Below are 15,614 nucleotides of genomic sequence, written 5' to 3' on the forward strand. Positions count from 1 at the left end.
TGTAACTGCTTTGATGTGTCCTATGAATCTGCATTAGATTCTTCCTTGTTCTCCTTATATTGGACAAGAACATGGAGAAAATATGATAGCTTGTTTATGTTCTTTAAATTAAATGGCTTTGTATTTTGAGAAAGAGTGAAGGCTGTTAGTACAGATTAGGTGAGCAATAAATAGGCACCAATTAATTTTAAATTTGTTAAATATATAGTAGTACTTTTTTGGGGTAAAGAATGATGTTCATGCCTCCAATCTCATGGCATGAACATCAATTTTTCTAACTTCCAATAATTTCTCCTCCCTACCACTTTTCTCTTTCTCCATTCCCAATTCTGGCTCCCCTCTACCCCTTCTCTTCTCCTCATCTGCCTATCACCTCCCTTTGGTTCCCTTCCCATGGTCCACTCTCCTCTCCGATCAGCTTTCACCTATTACCTTCTAACTTGAATTCCTTCCCCCTCCCCACTTCCTTATTTTGGCTTTGTCCCCCCTTCCTTTCTAGTCTTGATGAAGGGTCTCATCCCAGAAATGTTGGCTGTTTATTCCTCTCCAGAGTTGCTGCCTGATCTGCTGAGTTCCTCCAGTACTTTGTTACTCTTTCCAGCATTTGAAGAATTTCTCGTGTTTATAAAAATATTTGCCTAATTTAAAAAATGCAACATGGGCTTGCTTGTGAGCTTTCCTTAGATAGCAACATCTTAACATAAGCCATAGTTTTTAATGCCTCTAAAACTAATTATGTTTGGAAGAAAAATATAAAAGCTCTAAAGTAAAATTTAGATAGTAAGAGATTAAAAGGGGTTGGTGCTTGGAGGGATCCTGATGCCCTATGTAGATGAGTGACAAAGTAAAATGCAAGTACAGCAAACAATTAGAAAGACAAGTAATACACTGGCCTCTACTGCAAGAGGATTTGAATAAGAGTGGTGATATCTTGCTCCAATTATAGAGGGCCCTGATAAGACCATAACAATAATGTCATCTAGATAAAGTAAAAGATATAGCTGAAACAGACAGAATGTAGCAAAGTTTACCAGTTTGAGTCCTTGGTTGATAGGTTTATCATACGAAGAGAGTTTGGATAGGTGAGAAATTATCTCACTGAAATATATAAAATTCTTACAGGACTCAACAGGATTGATGCAGGGACCCTTACAAGGATGTCCAAGACCAAAAATTACCATCTCAAAGTAGTACCACTCAGCCATTGAGGACAGAGGTGAAGAGAAATTTCTTCACCCAGATGGTAGAGAATATTTGTAATTCTGCATCCAGGAAGGCAGTATAGGTTCAGTTGCTGAGCTATTGATAAAAAAATTGAAGGGATATATAGTTAGCGGAGAAAAATGTCAGCAAGATGAAAAGTCAGCTATAATCTCAGTGAATGATAGAGCAGTCTCGAGGGAATGATTCCCACTGGAGCTTAGAAAAATAGAGGGCTATGGATAGGTAACCCTAGGTAAATTCTAGAGTAAGTACATGTTCAGCACAGCATTGTGGGCCGAAGGGTCTGTATTGTGCTGTAGGTTTTCTATGTTTCTATGATTACTTGATCTTTAACAGAACTTAAAATAATCAAACTGAAGCAGTCTGGCAGGAAAAAAAAATGGGCATTTAATATAAAAACATATAAGAAATTTACATTATACTCAGCAGAAAGAGAGAAGTGATTTAAAGATATAAATAGCATTTTTTAATGTATATGTAAGTGTTTTTTTAATGAAGGAATAGGAAGATAACAGCCCAGCAAAATACATACATTTGGTTAAACTAAATATCTTTTCTCATCTTAGGCATGTTGCTAATAGAATGTGATCATCCTTAGTTTTGTTCTGGAACCATAGTGATTTTCCACTGAAAGAACAAAACAAGGAAAATGTACTTAACAACATTTTTCATCATTCTTGCTGACTGAAATTATTAGCTCCAATCTAGTTTTGCCACAAGTTTTAAAATTCTCAACATTATTTAAAGATCACTCCATAGTTTTGTTCTATCCAATACCGTATTTAAAACCTCCTCAATTCCTAAATCCCTCTGAAATATCAACACTCTCCAGTTCTGGCTTCTAGATCATAACTGTGTTCATGCACTTGTAGCAGAAGTGTTTCCTACTGCCTTGTCTCTAAACACAGAAACTCTCACTCTACTCTGTTGATGTTTCAAACATACCACTTTGATTAAGCTTTTTGTCATTTATCTGAATATGCGGGGTATTGTGAAATTTTGTTTAAAAGCTCTTGTGAAGTACCTTGACACATTTTACTTCACCAAAGACCCTGCATCAATGCAGGTTGATGATCCCTAAATTAATGCATTTAAAACACAGCTTAGTAGCAGGTGTGATTTTCAGCTTGAGTGAAAGTTGAACATTATTAAACAAGGAACAAGCTTTATCAATGTAATCTGACAGAGCTTCATATTCTTACTCATTTGTTCAGCCTCTGCATGCAAATGACTTGGGCCAATGCACTACAGATGACAGAGTCGAGTCCTATCAAGTAACTTTTTAGTCCAAAATAGGACCAAAGATATGTGAACACATATCAATTCAAGTGGTTTGTAAAAGCAGTAAATAAAGGGTTAATCCTTTAATCTGCCACGACCATAGGATCATGGGAAATATTTATTATGTTGGCAAAGATTCAAAATACATTTGCTTTCAAAATGTGTGTGTAGTATACAACCCTGAGATGTATCTTCCCCACTGTTCATGCAGGGTCAGGAATTCTAGTGGGGTGCATATAGGTAGTTAGTGAACCTATGTGCTTTTTAGTTGAGACAATAAAAGTTACTTATCAGTGAAAACAGATGCTCCGTTCTTCACTGATCATTATTACAAGGGATGATTCTTGTAACAGAGTGTAAAGAGGCGAGTCTGGAAGTGAATTTTACCATTGCCTGAATGCATAAAATGCAACCCAACTGTATATATTAAAATTAATCCACTGGATAAACAATAAGCATTTTAACTTAACAATAACTTAAGGTAGGGCCGGCTGGTGGCACAATGACATCAGCGCCGGACTCTGGAACGGAGGTTCCCAGGTTTGAACCCAGCTGGGTCCGCTCCCGAGTATGCCTTCCATCCGTGCCGGGTTGAGTGTCGAAATCGCAACTCGACCTCGTAAAATAAAGGGAAAAATACTGCAAAATATCTGTGTGAGGAGTGGCGTGCCACACAGTCTCTCTCTCTCACTCCGCACCTTGTAAGGGCATGAAAAAGACATCGTCCTTCCAACATCGCACACGCACGGACGCAGACGCACACGCCAAAAAAAACTAGTAACAATAACTTAAAGTTACCTTGCAGAGCTTTACCTACAAGTTTAATTTGTTGCACTGTAAATTATTGTTGAATGTAAACACTAAGTAGCTTTCTTGATAGTTTTAACTGAGAGCATGGTGAATTACTTTACCAGAACATGAGGTGTTACAATAAATCAGGTATCTCTCTGTTTAACACGAAAAACTACCAGGCAATTAGAAAGACAAATGCTATTTTGGCCATCATTTTAAGAGGGTTTGAGCACACATCTATGGATGTCTTACTATGATTGGTGAGATCATAGTTCAAGGACTATCTGTAATTTTAGTTGCCTGGAAGGAGTGCAAGATTTAAGATTCAAAATTTATCAGATTGGTTCCTGGGAAAATAGGTCTGTCATATGAGAGATTGGGTAGGCTACACCTCTATCCTTTTAGACTTCAGTGAACAAAAAAAAAAAAAAAGAGGTACCTGAATGAAACATACAAAATCCGTAATGCTTGACAGGGTTGATACCATTTTCCACTGGGTGAGGATTCTTGAACAAAAGGTCGCACTCTCAGAAATAACAGGTGGGACCAAGAGGAGGAGAAGCTTCTATATTTAGAGTTGGGTGGATCTTTGGTGGACCTCTGCTCTAGAATGGAGCGAAACTCAGTCACTGATTGCATTCAAAACAGACATCAGTAGATTTTGTGGTTTTAAATGATTCAAGGGATGTGGGAATAGGGCAGGAAAATGGTGTTGAGGTAGAAGCCTGATAAAGAAAACTTGAGGGAACAAATAACCTATTAAACCTTCCATTACTTATGTTTTAATGCCTGATTGTTATTGAATGATTCTGTAACTTTCTTGTGCAGCAATATGACTTGTAAAGACATGAGAAGCCCAACGTTGAAATAACCTGAAAGCATTCACTACATAGGCTTGTGAAATGACTTCATTGGGATTAGTCATCAACTGAGGTGCAGAAACCTGGTATGAAAGGGAAACTTAGGAACAAAATTCAAGGAATAAAAGCAAACATCAAAGCTTTTTCCATGCTTAACTAAACTCAGAAATAATCAGCATGAATGGAGCTAAAAGCCGGGGCCCATAGTCCCGTGAGCCAGCAGGGTTGGTCGGTACCATCCGAGGGGAATAATGCTCAGTGATTTTTGGCAAGGTATACATCTCTAGAAAATATGTGATAGCATTGCACCAGTGGTAGCTTTATTACTTCAAATAAGTAATAACTTTTTATATATTCCATATTAACATTAGTACAGCAGAAAATGTTACCCTCCCCCCGCAAAAAAAGGTAAAAAACCTCATTTGGAGAGATTTCTGGAGTTTCATCAATGTCATTATATTTTCCATATTGTTGAATCAAATCAAAACAATCTTAAGCTTTTGTCATAGCATATAGAATTACAGTACAATAATTCAAATGTGGGGTTCCACACGTCCATAACCTAGGCCCCATTTGGTTGTAAAATGAATATATTTAATCAAAGACTGCTTTCCATACTTTGTTTTCCATACTTTTATAACCTATGAATAATAATCATAATAATTTTCCAAGTCTTCCATGTCTTCCATATCTTCATCTGAACTTTCCACACTCTCTGGGGTGGATACCTGGTTCTCACAATCTGCCAGTCTACACATGTCAGTACACCTGAGGCCATTTGCAACACACATACATCTTTGGAGTGAACATTTTTTCGGACAGTTACAGGCCAGTAGATCCAGGACGGCATCGGGTGCTGGCTGGCCTTCCATCCAGTGCACCACCAACTGTTCAGCTTCCTCCTCTCTCTCTATCTTCCATCCTCTGCCAACGAGGCTTGGCACTTGTGGGTCCTTCTCCAAACATCTTCTCCATATACCAGCCTGGTAGTTGGCTCACTGTGCATGTTTTGTTAAGCAGTCCTTGCACGGTGGGAGTTGATTACTTTCGATTTCACCCTTTTCTGGCAAAGTAAAGGTGATACCTGAGCTCATTGACCTTGGTGGTTGATGCTTTTGGGGCATAAAGGAGACATGCAAAAGCCTCCAGTTTGTCCATCAGTTCTGGGGAGAGGTTCCATTCCTGACCCAAATTTAAGAATGTGTCCCAAGTTTCCCTGTTGCTGGTCAGAAGTTTTAGGGCACTTGTCTTCCCTTTGCCTGAAAAAGCGCTTACAGTGTCACATCCTGTATATGCGTGCAACCCGATGACAGCCCTACAAACCTCTGTGCCAACAGTGGCAGCAACCTTCCTGATGTCTACAAGCCTTGTACGGGTTCTAGTGCCACATTTCTGGAACAATGGGGCCTCAATTTTGTCACAAAATGCTAAAGACATGATAAAGACATCAGTGTCTTCTGAGCAGATCACTACAGGTTGGTATCCCTCTCTTGTGGCATGGGGAGTATGAAGAAGTAGGCAGCTATCTGGTTCTCCTTGTTGACACTGAAGAGCTGACACCTCCTCACTGTCTTGAGGTGTGATTCTGTAACATTTGTCATTCACAGTTGCATACAGAATCTTCTCCTGTAGCTTTGCTCTGTACTCGGCCTTCCTCCATTCATGCACTATGAAGCTAATGAGACCATTTCTGTTACTGACTTTGGTCAGGAAGCTCCTCCACTGCCTCACCATCTGTGTGCCTGTGATACCTTGCAACTCATGGCCAGTCTCTTCACCCTATAGAGATCTTTCACTATCCTTAATAGAGTTCTCCTTGTATGTGTTGAACACAACATACACTCTGCTACTCTGACTGCCTTCCCTCAGAGCCATGCCCAGAATTATTGTGGCAACATCTCTGAAAGTAACTTGATCACCTTTCATTCCATCAACCACAGTAGCAGAATTTCCTGGGAGTTGCTCTTCTACTGCTACATTTTTCTGCAAGGTTGTGGCTAAGGTAGCTTTATTTGTCTTTCTCAGCAATCCTTCTGGTGTGGACAGGGCCCAGGGCAATGGTCCAACGGAATGAGAAAGGATATCCTTCATACGTAGACTGTGCCCTTGTGCCATCACTATGATGCGTCCAAGCAAAGACCTGTCTGCTTTCAAGATGATCGCCCTCCCATTTAATTTCACTTCTGTCTTCTTACACATATCAGTGAATGTTTTCAGCTTGTTGATTTTCATTGGGTCATGGAATTTCTTTGTGCTGGGTCTTGCACTAGTCTCTCATCCTTGAAGGTTGCATAGCATGCTCACCAATATCATATGCCTTCATCAGGTCGGAGGCAATGTCCTTGGGGGCTGCCTTTGCTGTAGGGATGCTAATGAGGTCCCACTTCTCTGCAAATGGGTTGACCCATCCATGTATGAGGCTAACCACAGCTGAAACTGCTTCCTCATCTTTCTGGATTCTTGGCCGCTGTAGCTCCGCATGACAAAGCTCTGATTTGTTGCCTTGCACCATATCCCTTAACTGTCCCAAGAATGCACTGCGGTGCTCAGCTGCTACGTAGTAATGCTTGATAGCTCCAGCATTCAGGCTGAAACGTGATGTGCCTCCAGGAGTCTGTGTATCTTTGTTCACTGTGGCTTCAGTAGCCTGGTCCACAGGGATCTGCCCAAAGGGGTTGTTACTTGACAGCTGCACTGAGAGTTGGCCTGTCTTGAAGGCCTCATACACAGAAGGATTCTTCTCTGGGAGGTTCATCATCTGAGCAAAGTAAGGGGACAGGTACCTGGCATAATTAGATTATAAAGACACGTAGTCCTCTTTTATTGTCATTTAGTAATGCATGCATTAAGAAGTGATACATTATTTCCTCCGGTGTGATATCACAAAACACAGGACAGACCAAGACTGAAAAAATTGACAAAACCACGTAAGTATAACATATAGTTACAACAGTGTACAATACCATAACTTGATGAAGAAGTCCATGAGCACAGTAAAGTTCAAAGTTTCTCAACTGTCCCACATCTCACGCAGACGGGAGAAGGAAGAAAAACTCTCCCTGCCATGCCGACCACAATCCGACTCTGAGTCATCCGAAAACTTCGAGCTCTGATCAGCTCTCTGACACCAAGTACTGAGCGCCATCTCTGTCCGAACGATTCGACCTCCTTCTCGGTCGCCAAAATCAGGCAAGGCCGGGGATTTTGAGGCCTACCCTCCGAAAGATTCCCGACCACACAGTAACGACAGCAGCGAACGGGCGTTTCAGAAATTTCTCCAGATGTTCCTCTGTGCTTTCACGTCCATTCTCCATCAAATCAGAATTGTCCACGGCCCCTATTTGACAGATACGATATCATTTTTCACCAGAGGGCTGTGCACACGCAGGTGCGTCGCCATCTTCTCCTCCCGCCTTTCATCATATCATAGGCAAAGCACCATGGGATCATGGTTCTTATAGCATGGAGGTGCAACTCCCAGTCCCCCTCACAAAAAGCTACCACCGCTGCAATGCTATCACATATTTTCTAGCACTAGAGGCATACACCTCGCCAAAAATCACTATAAGAATTATTCCCCCCAGATGGTATGAGTGGCCCAAATTTGGGATCCTGGCTCACGGACTACCAAGGTTTACTTGTCTGCACCATTTCTGAAAGAGCGTTTTAACTGAAAATTATTTTCTGTACTTCCTCTTTCATCACTGTACATTTTAACATTGAATCCGGAAACCACTGAGGGATATAAACACTGAAACTCGCAGCTATAATATGCCAAACAATCACACCCTTCCCCTCACACCCGAGGAACTTGTTTTCAAAATACAATACATGCACTGGAGATCTATTAATATAGGAACATTCAGATTGGAATTGGCAGTTCTTCTTAACTAGCTTCAATAGTAACTTCATCATAACCAACAGACCAGCTATCCTGCTGTACTCAATTACTTACTTAAATTATACTGATAACCATTCCCAAATTCAAGAATAGTAAGATCTAGGCAAACCAATGCATATTCTTCTTTAGATAGTACTTCATTAGGTTAACACGCAGGGTTTTGTCAACTGATTTTTAACTGCTCCATTCTGTCAGAAATTGAATATCAAATGTCTGCATATGTGTGTGTTTGTGTGGTGCGGATTTGAAGGACCAGCACTTTAAGGAAACTGATTACTTATTTCAATACTTGGTCATTTCCTCCTCCTCCTGCATGAAATTGCTCCTATGAATAGGCAAACAAACATCAGCTGGAAGTAAATAGCTTTCATAATTATGCAGTAAACATAGCTGCTGTTAATTCACATGAAAATTAAAAGTTCTCAATCCAAAAGGCTCAGCTACTTTGTGAGGTCCATAAAACCGTAGAGCACAGACGTGGGTCCTGTCAGCCCACCCTGTCCATGTTTATCGTGATACAGTGCCTTGTAAAAATCTTCAGCTCCCCCAACCCTTTGTTCACATAAGAGAGTACTCTATTACAACCTGGGATTTTGATCAATTTAATATTTGTAAATCACAAGTTCCTTTTTTCACAGCAGAGCACAAAAATATCAAAAATTGTAAAGCATGAAAAACCAAAAAAAATCTAAAACTGTAATGTCAGCAGTTCAAAAGTATTCATTTCCCTTTGCTCAGTACTCATTTAAACCATCTCTCGCAGTTAGTACAGCCAGTAGTCTTTTTGGATTTGCCCATTGCTCCTTGCAAAATTGCTCAAGCTAAGCCAGGTTAGTTGGGGAGAGGTGATGGACAGCAATACTAAGGCCTTGCCAGAGATGCTCAACTGGGTTAAGGGCAGGACTCTGACTATACCACTCAAGGACATCAATTTTGTTCAATTGAAGCCACTCCATGGTTGCTCTGACAGTGTGCTTCGGGTCATTTCCTGCTGAAAGAGGAACTTCCTCCCCAGTTTAAACTTCCTGGCAGAGGCTAGCAGGTTTTCAATAGAGGATCTTTCTGTATTTAGCAATAGTCATCTTCCCATCAATCATGACGAGATTTTCAGTCCCTTCTGTTGAAAAGCATCCCCTCAGCATTATGCTACCTCCATCTTACTTTACAGTAGGAATGGTGTTACCTGAATACGCAGTATTAGATTTATGCGACACGTACTACTTAGTGTTGAGGTCATAAAGTTCCACTTTAATCTCATCCAACCACAAGAACTTGTTCCAGATTTTCACAGTATCCTCTAGGTGATACCTTGCTAAGTCTTTACAGGCAAGGATATGCTTATTTTTAGTCAGGACTTCTTCCTTGACATTCTTCTACCAATACCCTACTTGTGCAAGGCCTTGATTGTGGAGCCAAGAACTTCATCTTCAGTTGCAGACACTGACTTCTGCAGCTCACTCAGCATGACTGTTTCTGTCACAGTAGCTTCGCTTACATATGCCATTCTTCTCTGGTGACGAAGTTTAGAAGGACGACCTAACCTAGGCAGTGAGGCTGTAGTTTCATATTTTTTCTACTTTTTCACGGTGGACTGCACTGAGCTCCGAGGTACAGTATGTTCAGTGCCTTTGAGATGGTCTTGTACCCTTCCCCAGATTTGAGCTTCTCTATTATCATTTCCTTGTCTTGCATGAGCTTTTGTCTTCATTATGGTTTGGTCTGGTGAATATCTACCATCCTGTGGGATCTTACAGAGAGAGCAGCTATTTATTCTTATGAGTTCATTGAAAACAGGTGATCCTCCAGTTTTCTGCATCAACAATCTAGATGAGTTGATAAGGTAATACTGTATATTGCACCTGAGGAGAGTTAGGGTAGTAATCACAAAGGGGATAAATGCCTTTTCAGCCTCAAAATTTTGGATTTTAATTTTTAGTAAATTGTTGATAGGATTTGACATGATGCACAATGTTTTGTATATTAGCACAAAAATCCTACTTAAATATATTTTAAATTTAGAAAATGAGACAATAAAATGTGAAAATAGTTATGGAGCAAATACATTTCAATGCAGTGTACCTTTCTATGCTAATACTATTTACCTGCATTAGGCCCATATCCGTCTAGGCTTTTCCTATCCAAGTATCTGTCAATATTTACCTTTAAATAATGTAACTCTATCTGCCTTCACCATATTTCTGGCAGCTCTTTCCAGGTATTCATCACTCTTAAATTGCCTTCAAAATTTTATCCCTTTCACCTCAAATCTATGCCCACTCATTCTAGACTTCTCTGTCCCAGGTAAAAGATACTTACTATTTATCCTATCTAAAACCCCACACAATTTTATAAACTTCAAAAAAGCCACTCCTTCGCCTTTTATGTTCCAGTGAAAATAAATGTTATTTAATCTTTTTTAAATTTTATTAGTTATGCAATCTCACTCGAGGACAACATCGATCAATTCCAGGCCATACCCTAGTTAATCAGTCCTCTACTCCTTTTAATTATATGTGTAAGGGGGTTTCGACTTTTATGTTACTGCGGAGGCTAATTAAAATGGCGTCTTTGTTATGTTAATCTGGGGAATGCGGCTTTGTTGTGTTAAATGCTGAGAAAGTTTGCGCTAGCAGCTTGTTTTGGTTCAGACTGTGATAAGAGAGTGCTATTAACCAATTGGGATAGTTGTTATGGGTTTGGTGTATTTGAAGATACTGTATGCGCAGGGTTTTGGGGAGAAGGCCGGAGAGCAAGATAGAGGATGGACGATGTGCTGTGAGGTCTGCTAACAGGGTTGGACTCCGAGGAGGGCGTTCGGCGAGGAGACGGAGACGGACTCGTGTGGAGCGTCTGGTCGACCACTGTTGGTGGTCCCAGGTGGCTGGTCGAGGTGGTACAAGGGGTCGCAGGGTGAAGAAGAAGGTCCTTGAGCTCCAACTGTTTTGTGCACAAAGAGATTGGACTTTGATAAGTGTGGCGCCTTTTATTTTCCTTTTATATTTTATTCTCTCTTAATTACATAGTTCCAGTAATATCTATAAACTGTAAATCATTTAATCGTATCTGGTGTATTGTTTGTTAATTGGGCGGGGTGGGGCCGGGGGGGCTACATATGTGTGTATCTAGTTGCTGTGTTTCAAAAGGGTCTGAAGATCCCTGTGCTATATTTTGTCAATCATTGCCCCTTTTATTCCTGGCTCTTATGTTTGATCTAAATTGACATTCAGACTGAATATACACAATGCAGTATGCTAACATTAAGACTGCCTACTTTCACCCCACTAATGTGACCTGATTCAGCCCCTTTCCTCAGTTCACTTGCTTTAGAAACCTTCATCCACACCTTTGCAGTTTCAAGGATGACCTTGCTTACCCAATCTCTGTAAGCTTGGAGTCATCCAAAATTCTACTGCCTCCATTCAGCTTTCACCCCAAGTTGATACTGGCCTTCAAATAAACAGCACCTTAGTTTCACAGCAACACAAACAGATGCTGGAGGAACTCAGCAGGCCAGGCAGCATCTAGGAAAAGAATACAGTCGACATTTCGGGCTGAAACCTTTCATCCTGCTGAAGGTTTTGGCCCGAAATGTCAACTGTACTCTTTTCCTAGATGCTGCCTGACCTGCTGAGTTCCTCCAGCATTTTGTGTGTGTTGTTCTGATTTCTAGCATCTGCAGATTTTCTCTTGTTTGTCTTAGTTTCACAATTCTTATTCTTTCTTTCCAAATCTGTCTCTGGTATTTGCATTTCTTATAGCAGTAACCTCCATGAATGGCTCTCTAATGTGGTAAAGATGACAGACGAATGGAAATCATTGCAATTATATGAATGGCCATTCCAGTTGTATCTATTCATGGTACTGTGGCTGAAGGAAAGGCTTTTCAAAGCTTAATGCTGTACTGTTGAGCCAAAGTATCAAACTTAGGTTCTACCAAATCTCCACAACCCTCAAAACAACCAGATCATTAGAAAACCCATCTGTTTCTTAAATATTCTTCAGAGGAACAAATCTCACAACCTTTTTCATGGTCTGGCAAATTGCATACACCAACGTGGTTCACTTTTGATCGTCCTCTGAAATCACCACTAAAATGATCCAGCAATATTCTTAATTTAGTGCAGTACAATTTGAAGATATTTACTGGCCTTGCCAGTTGTCCAGATCCAAAAGATGAATGATGATCAACTCCATACTGTGGTTTTCTTCTTCACCACACTCAATAACACCTCTTTCTCACTCTTTAACTGCTCTCATACATCTATTCCTCTTCTCATCCCACATACTATTGCCATTCTCTTCTCACAGTCTGCTACTTAAATCTACTACCTTTGACACCCTCTGCAACCCACAAACATAATGAACCATGAGGAGGCTCTAGAGGATGCTTCCCAAATCTCAGGTGGCATCTTTGAGAAAGAATGATACCAATAATGAAACAAACCACAGCCTCTGGAGCACCACTACAGTCTTTGAAAACTGCTTGACGAAAATTATCAAGGAGTTCTTTAGAAACTCCACCAAGGAAGAGAAACAGTTCGACTGACATCTGAAGTACACAGTCCAACAGAAGCATGTGGCCTAACGAGCAAACAATAGGCGGAAAAAGCAAAGGAGCACTAGCAACTTCCTGATAACAATAACATGCATGGATCATTCAGTATTATCATGAACAAATACAACTCAAGGGCCCCACCTCAAAGTAAGCAAAGGAGAGAAGACATCTTATCAAGGACAACAACATAATCAATGTCTACCAGAGGGAACACTTAGAAAAACTCCGCATCTGAGGCCTTCTGCTTCATGGATCTGTTCTTGACACCATTCCACCTAACCCTAACCCTAGCCCAAAACAGACTATCAAATTCAGTCTCATCATTATCCTAGGTGGAACATGATGCTGAAAAGGCCTTGGGATAAATGAAAAGCAGATGGCCTCCCTGCTGAAATCCTTAGCCATGAGGAAATTCTGAAACTAATTCTCCCCTGGCCAGGAAGAAGAAGAAAAGCCACAGAACTCAGAGGTACTAAATTGTGAAAAATTAAACATTGAAAATTAGCAAACAAACATAACACCACAGGTACAAGCTAGGAATAACCATGAGCAATCAAGTGATTTGAATATGGAAAAATCTCCTGTTTAAATAAATAGGGACAACAAATTCCGACATCAATTTAAGTCTTCACACAATTGGTAACTTGAACATGAAAGAGCTCTCTGGGTAAACAAACAGAGGCAAAAAGTCCTGGAACCACATACTGTATGTACAATGAGATGTCGCAGTGGGAGTGCTTTGGATATTTCTGGATAGATGAGTTAAGAGGGGCTGTAGAGACTTCCTCATCATAATTTTTCTTGTTAGTTTGTGGTTTGTGTCTGTCAGATGCAATAATGTCATGACATCCAAGCCAGAAATGAAACCAAGGGTAGACATTGTCATGTTTAATTCTGACACTGTTGAGTTTTCGTTTTTCAAAGCAAACAAAACTTTTAGCTTTCATTAGGACTTTCTGGAGCCTCAGGCTTTCTTGTAACAGCCAGAAGTATGAAATCACCCTAAAAAGATCAACTTCTAGATCTATGTAACTTTGCAGTGACAAACAACTATATTCGTGCGCGCATACACACACACCCCTAAACTAGAGGATCATACTTATTTGTGCCTTTTGTACAAATATGCAATACTGATGAAGATATTTATTAAAATTCCTGTTGCATACCTGTATTTATTGTATGTTCTGCTGAGAATAAAGTGCTAACAGTTGACTCTGAAGTACATCCATCTCCAACCGGTAAGCTGAATGTAGCTGGTAAATCCAGTACACTATTGCATTCTGACAGGTCACGTGGTAAAAATTCATTTACAGACATGATGCTGTGGGAGAGAAATGAGCAATTACTTCAGGAACTAAATACATGGTATATACAGTAAACTGCAAGATCTATTTCTAGGTCTGTGATAATTTGCTGTTGAAAACAAACATATGCACATGCACACACATACATATGCACACATACTGCACACATGCACAGATTTCTATCCAGCAGTGACGAGACAGACATAATTTCTGTTTAGCATGGGTAGAAATGTCAAATACTAGAGAACATATGGTCTATGTTATAAAACTTCTGCTTTTCTAAATCCATGATTTATATACTGATATTGTATTCTGAAACTGATAAAGCATCTTTTGAACAGGATCAAATCCAACTAAATTTCAACTGCATTGTGTATTAATTTAACAAAGAAGAGCTGCTATATTTACAAAGAAATGCTATGTCTTCATGTTAGGCAGTCTATTAGGAAAAGTTAATTGTTTCTATTTTCGCAGATGCTGCCAGATCTTCTGAGTGTTTACATCATTTTCTGTTTTATTAATCACAAAACACACCACAGTCATGGTGCAAACATGATGTCACCTCAGGGCCAAACAAGTGGTAAAGACTTCACCATGCCTCAGGTACTCCAATGGTTTTCTAGCTGGCTGCTTTATCTTCTAAAACAACTATGTCATGTGCCCCGTGACGGGTTAAAGAACCAGCAGAAATGGAAAACACTTTGGAGTCTGGTATTGCTATTAACTAATACTCGTTTATTAGAAACTACACAATACAGTAATATAAAATTCAGATATATCAAACAGGTTAGTAATGATTATATATACAAGTGTGGAAATATAGAAACCAAGCTTCTTCAAGTCTAGGGGTAAATAGATACAGTCTTACGATGATGAGTAAAGTTCAGTTCAGTTCGTGGTATTGAGTTGAGTAGTGATGGAGAGAGAGAGGTGTTTGGTTCTTCAGGTGAGCTGATGCCGTCGATCTTCCCATTGTCCTCCGAAACTTCCAAGTTAGCCAAACTTGACCAACTTAAGAGCACCGTCTTCAAGTGATAGTTTACCAATCCAGGCGAGGGTTAGACACACTAGTAGACTCCACAGGGTCACTCTTTCATGCACTAATAATCACAGATCGATACCTCGTAATCGATCCACAGCCCCACACTCATGGGTACCTGAACAAGATAGTGTTAACTTCACCACACCCCTGTGCGTCTGCGTGTCCTTCTGTGGAACAAGCAATTACACTGGTTTAAATACTGTTGTGCTGAACACCAGCTATCCATCAAGTAGCTCCTCCCTTCTCTCTCTGTAAGAACTTAGAAGCTGACAGTGTCCTTGCAGAAGTGTAAACATGCTGCGGAGAAACCATAACACCAGCTCCAAGCAATCTTTGCCTCTCTCTCTCTTAATAACAAGGTGTCTGTGTTGGACACCTCTCTCTCTCTCTTTTCAAAAAGCACAGTTCACAGGGTAATTCAGGACCCTGTCACAGCTACAACACCAAAGATGTGCACCTCATACGTCAAATCTGATCAGTTTTTTTTACTTGGGTATAAATTAAAAGTTCCTGCTTTATTTGGTGACTTGTTACTGTGGCATTTTCCTTTCTGATAATGTGCATTAAAAGTTTTACCTTATCACACAGGTCTGTCTAAAACTTAGAATGACACAGAAGACCAACAGCCTATCAGATCCATGCCCTCTTTCCTTAT

The 15,614-nt window shown here is 40.2% G+C and overlaps 1 long non-coding RNA gene across 2 annotated transcripts; it reads right to left on the reverse strand.

The window, feature by feature from the left end:
* Window positions 1-1,654: 1,654 nt before the first annotated feature.
* LOC140201438 (uncharacterized) lies at window positions 1,655-13,869 on the reverse strand. Of its 2 annotated transcripts, none has more exons than XR_011886859.1 (3): window positions 13,780-13,869; window positions 3,737-3,897; window positions 1,655-1,851 (listed from the first exon to the last, which is right to left on the reverse strand). It is a non-coding gene; the product is annotated as an uncharacterized lncRNA (long non-coding RNA). The 2 variants fall into 2 exon arrangements; XR_011886858.1 differs by having other exon boundaries at window positions 3,737-3,902; window positions 13,780-13,857.
* Between the last annotated feature and the right edge of the window lie 1,745 nt (window positions 13,870-15,614).

This window comes from Mobula birostris, chromosome 8 (genome assembly GCF_030028105.1).
Source record: "Mobula birostris isolate sMobBir1 chromosome 8, sMobBir1.hap1, whole genome shotgun sequence".
Classification (NCBI taxonomy): Eukaryota; Metazoa; Chordata; class Chondrichthyes; order Myliobatiformes; family Myliobatidae; genus Mobula; species Mobula birostris.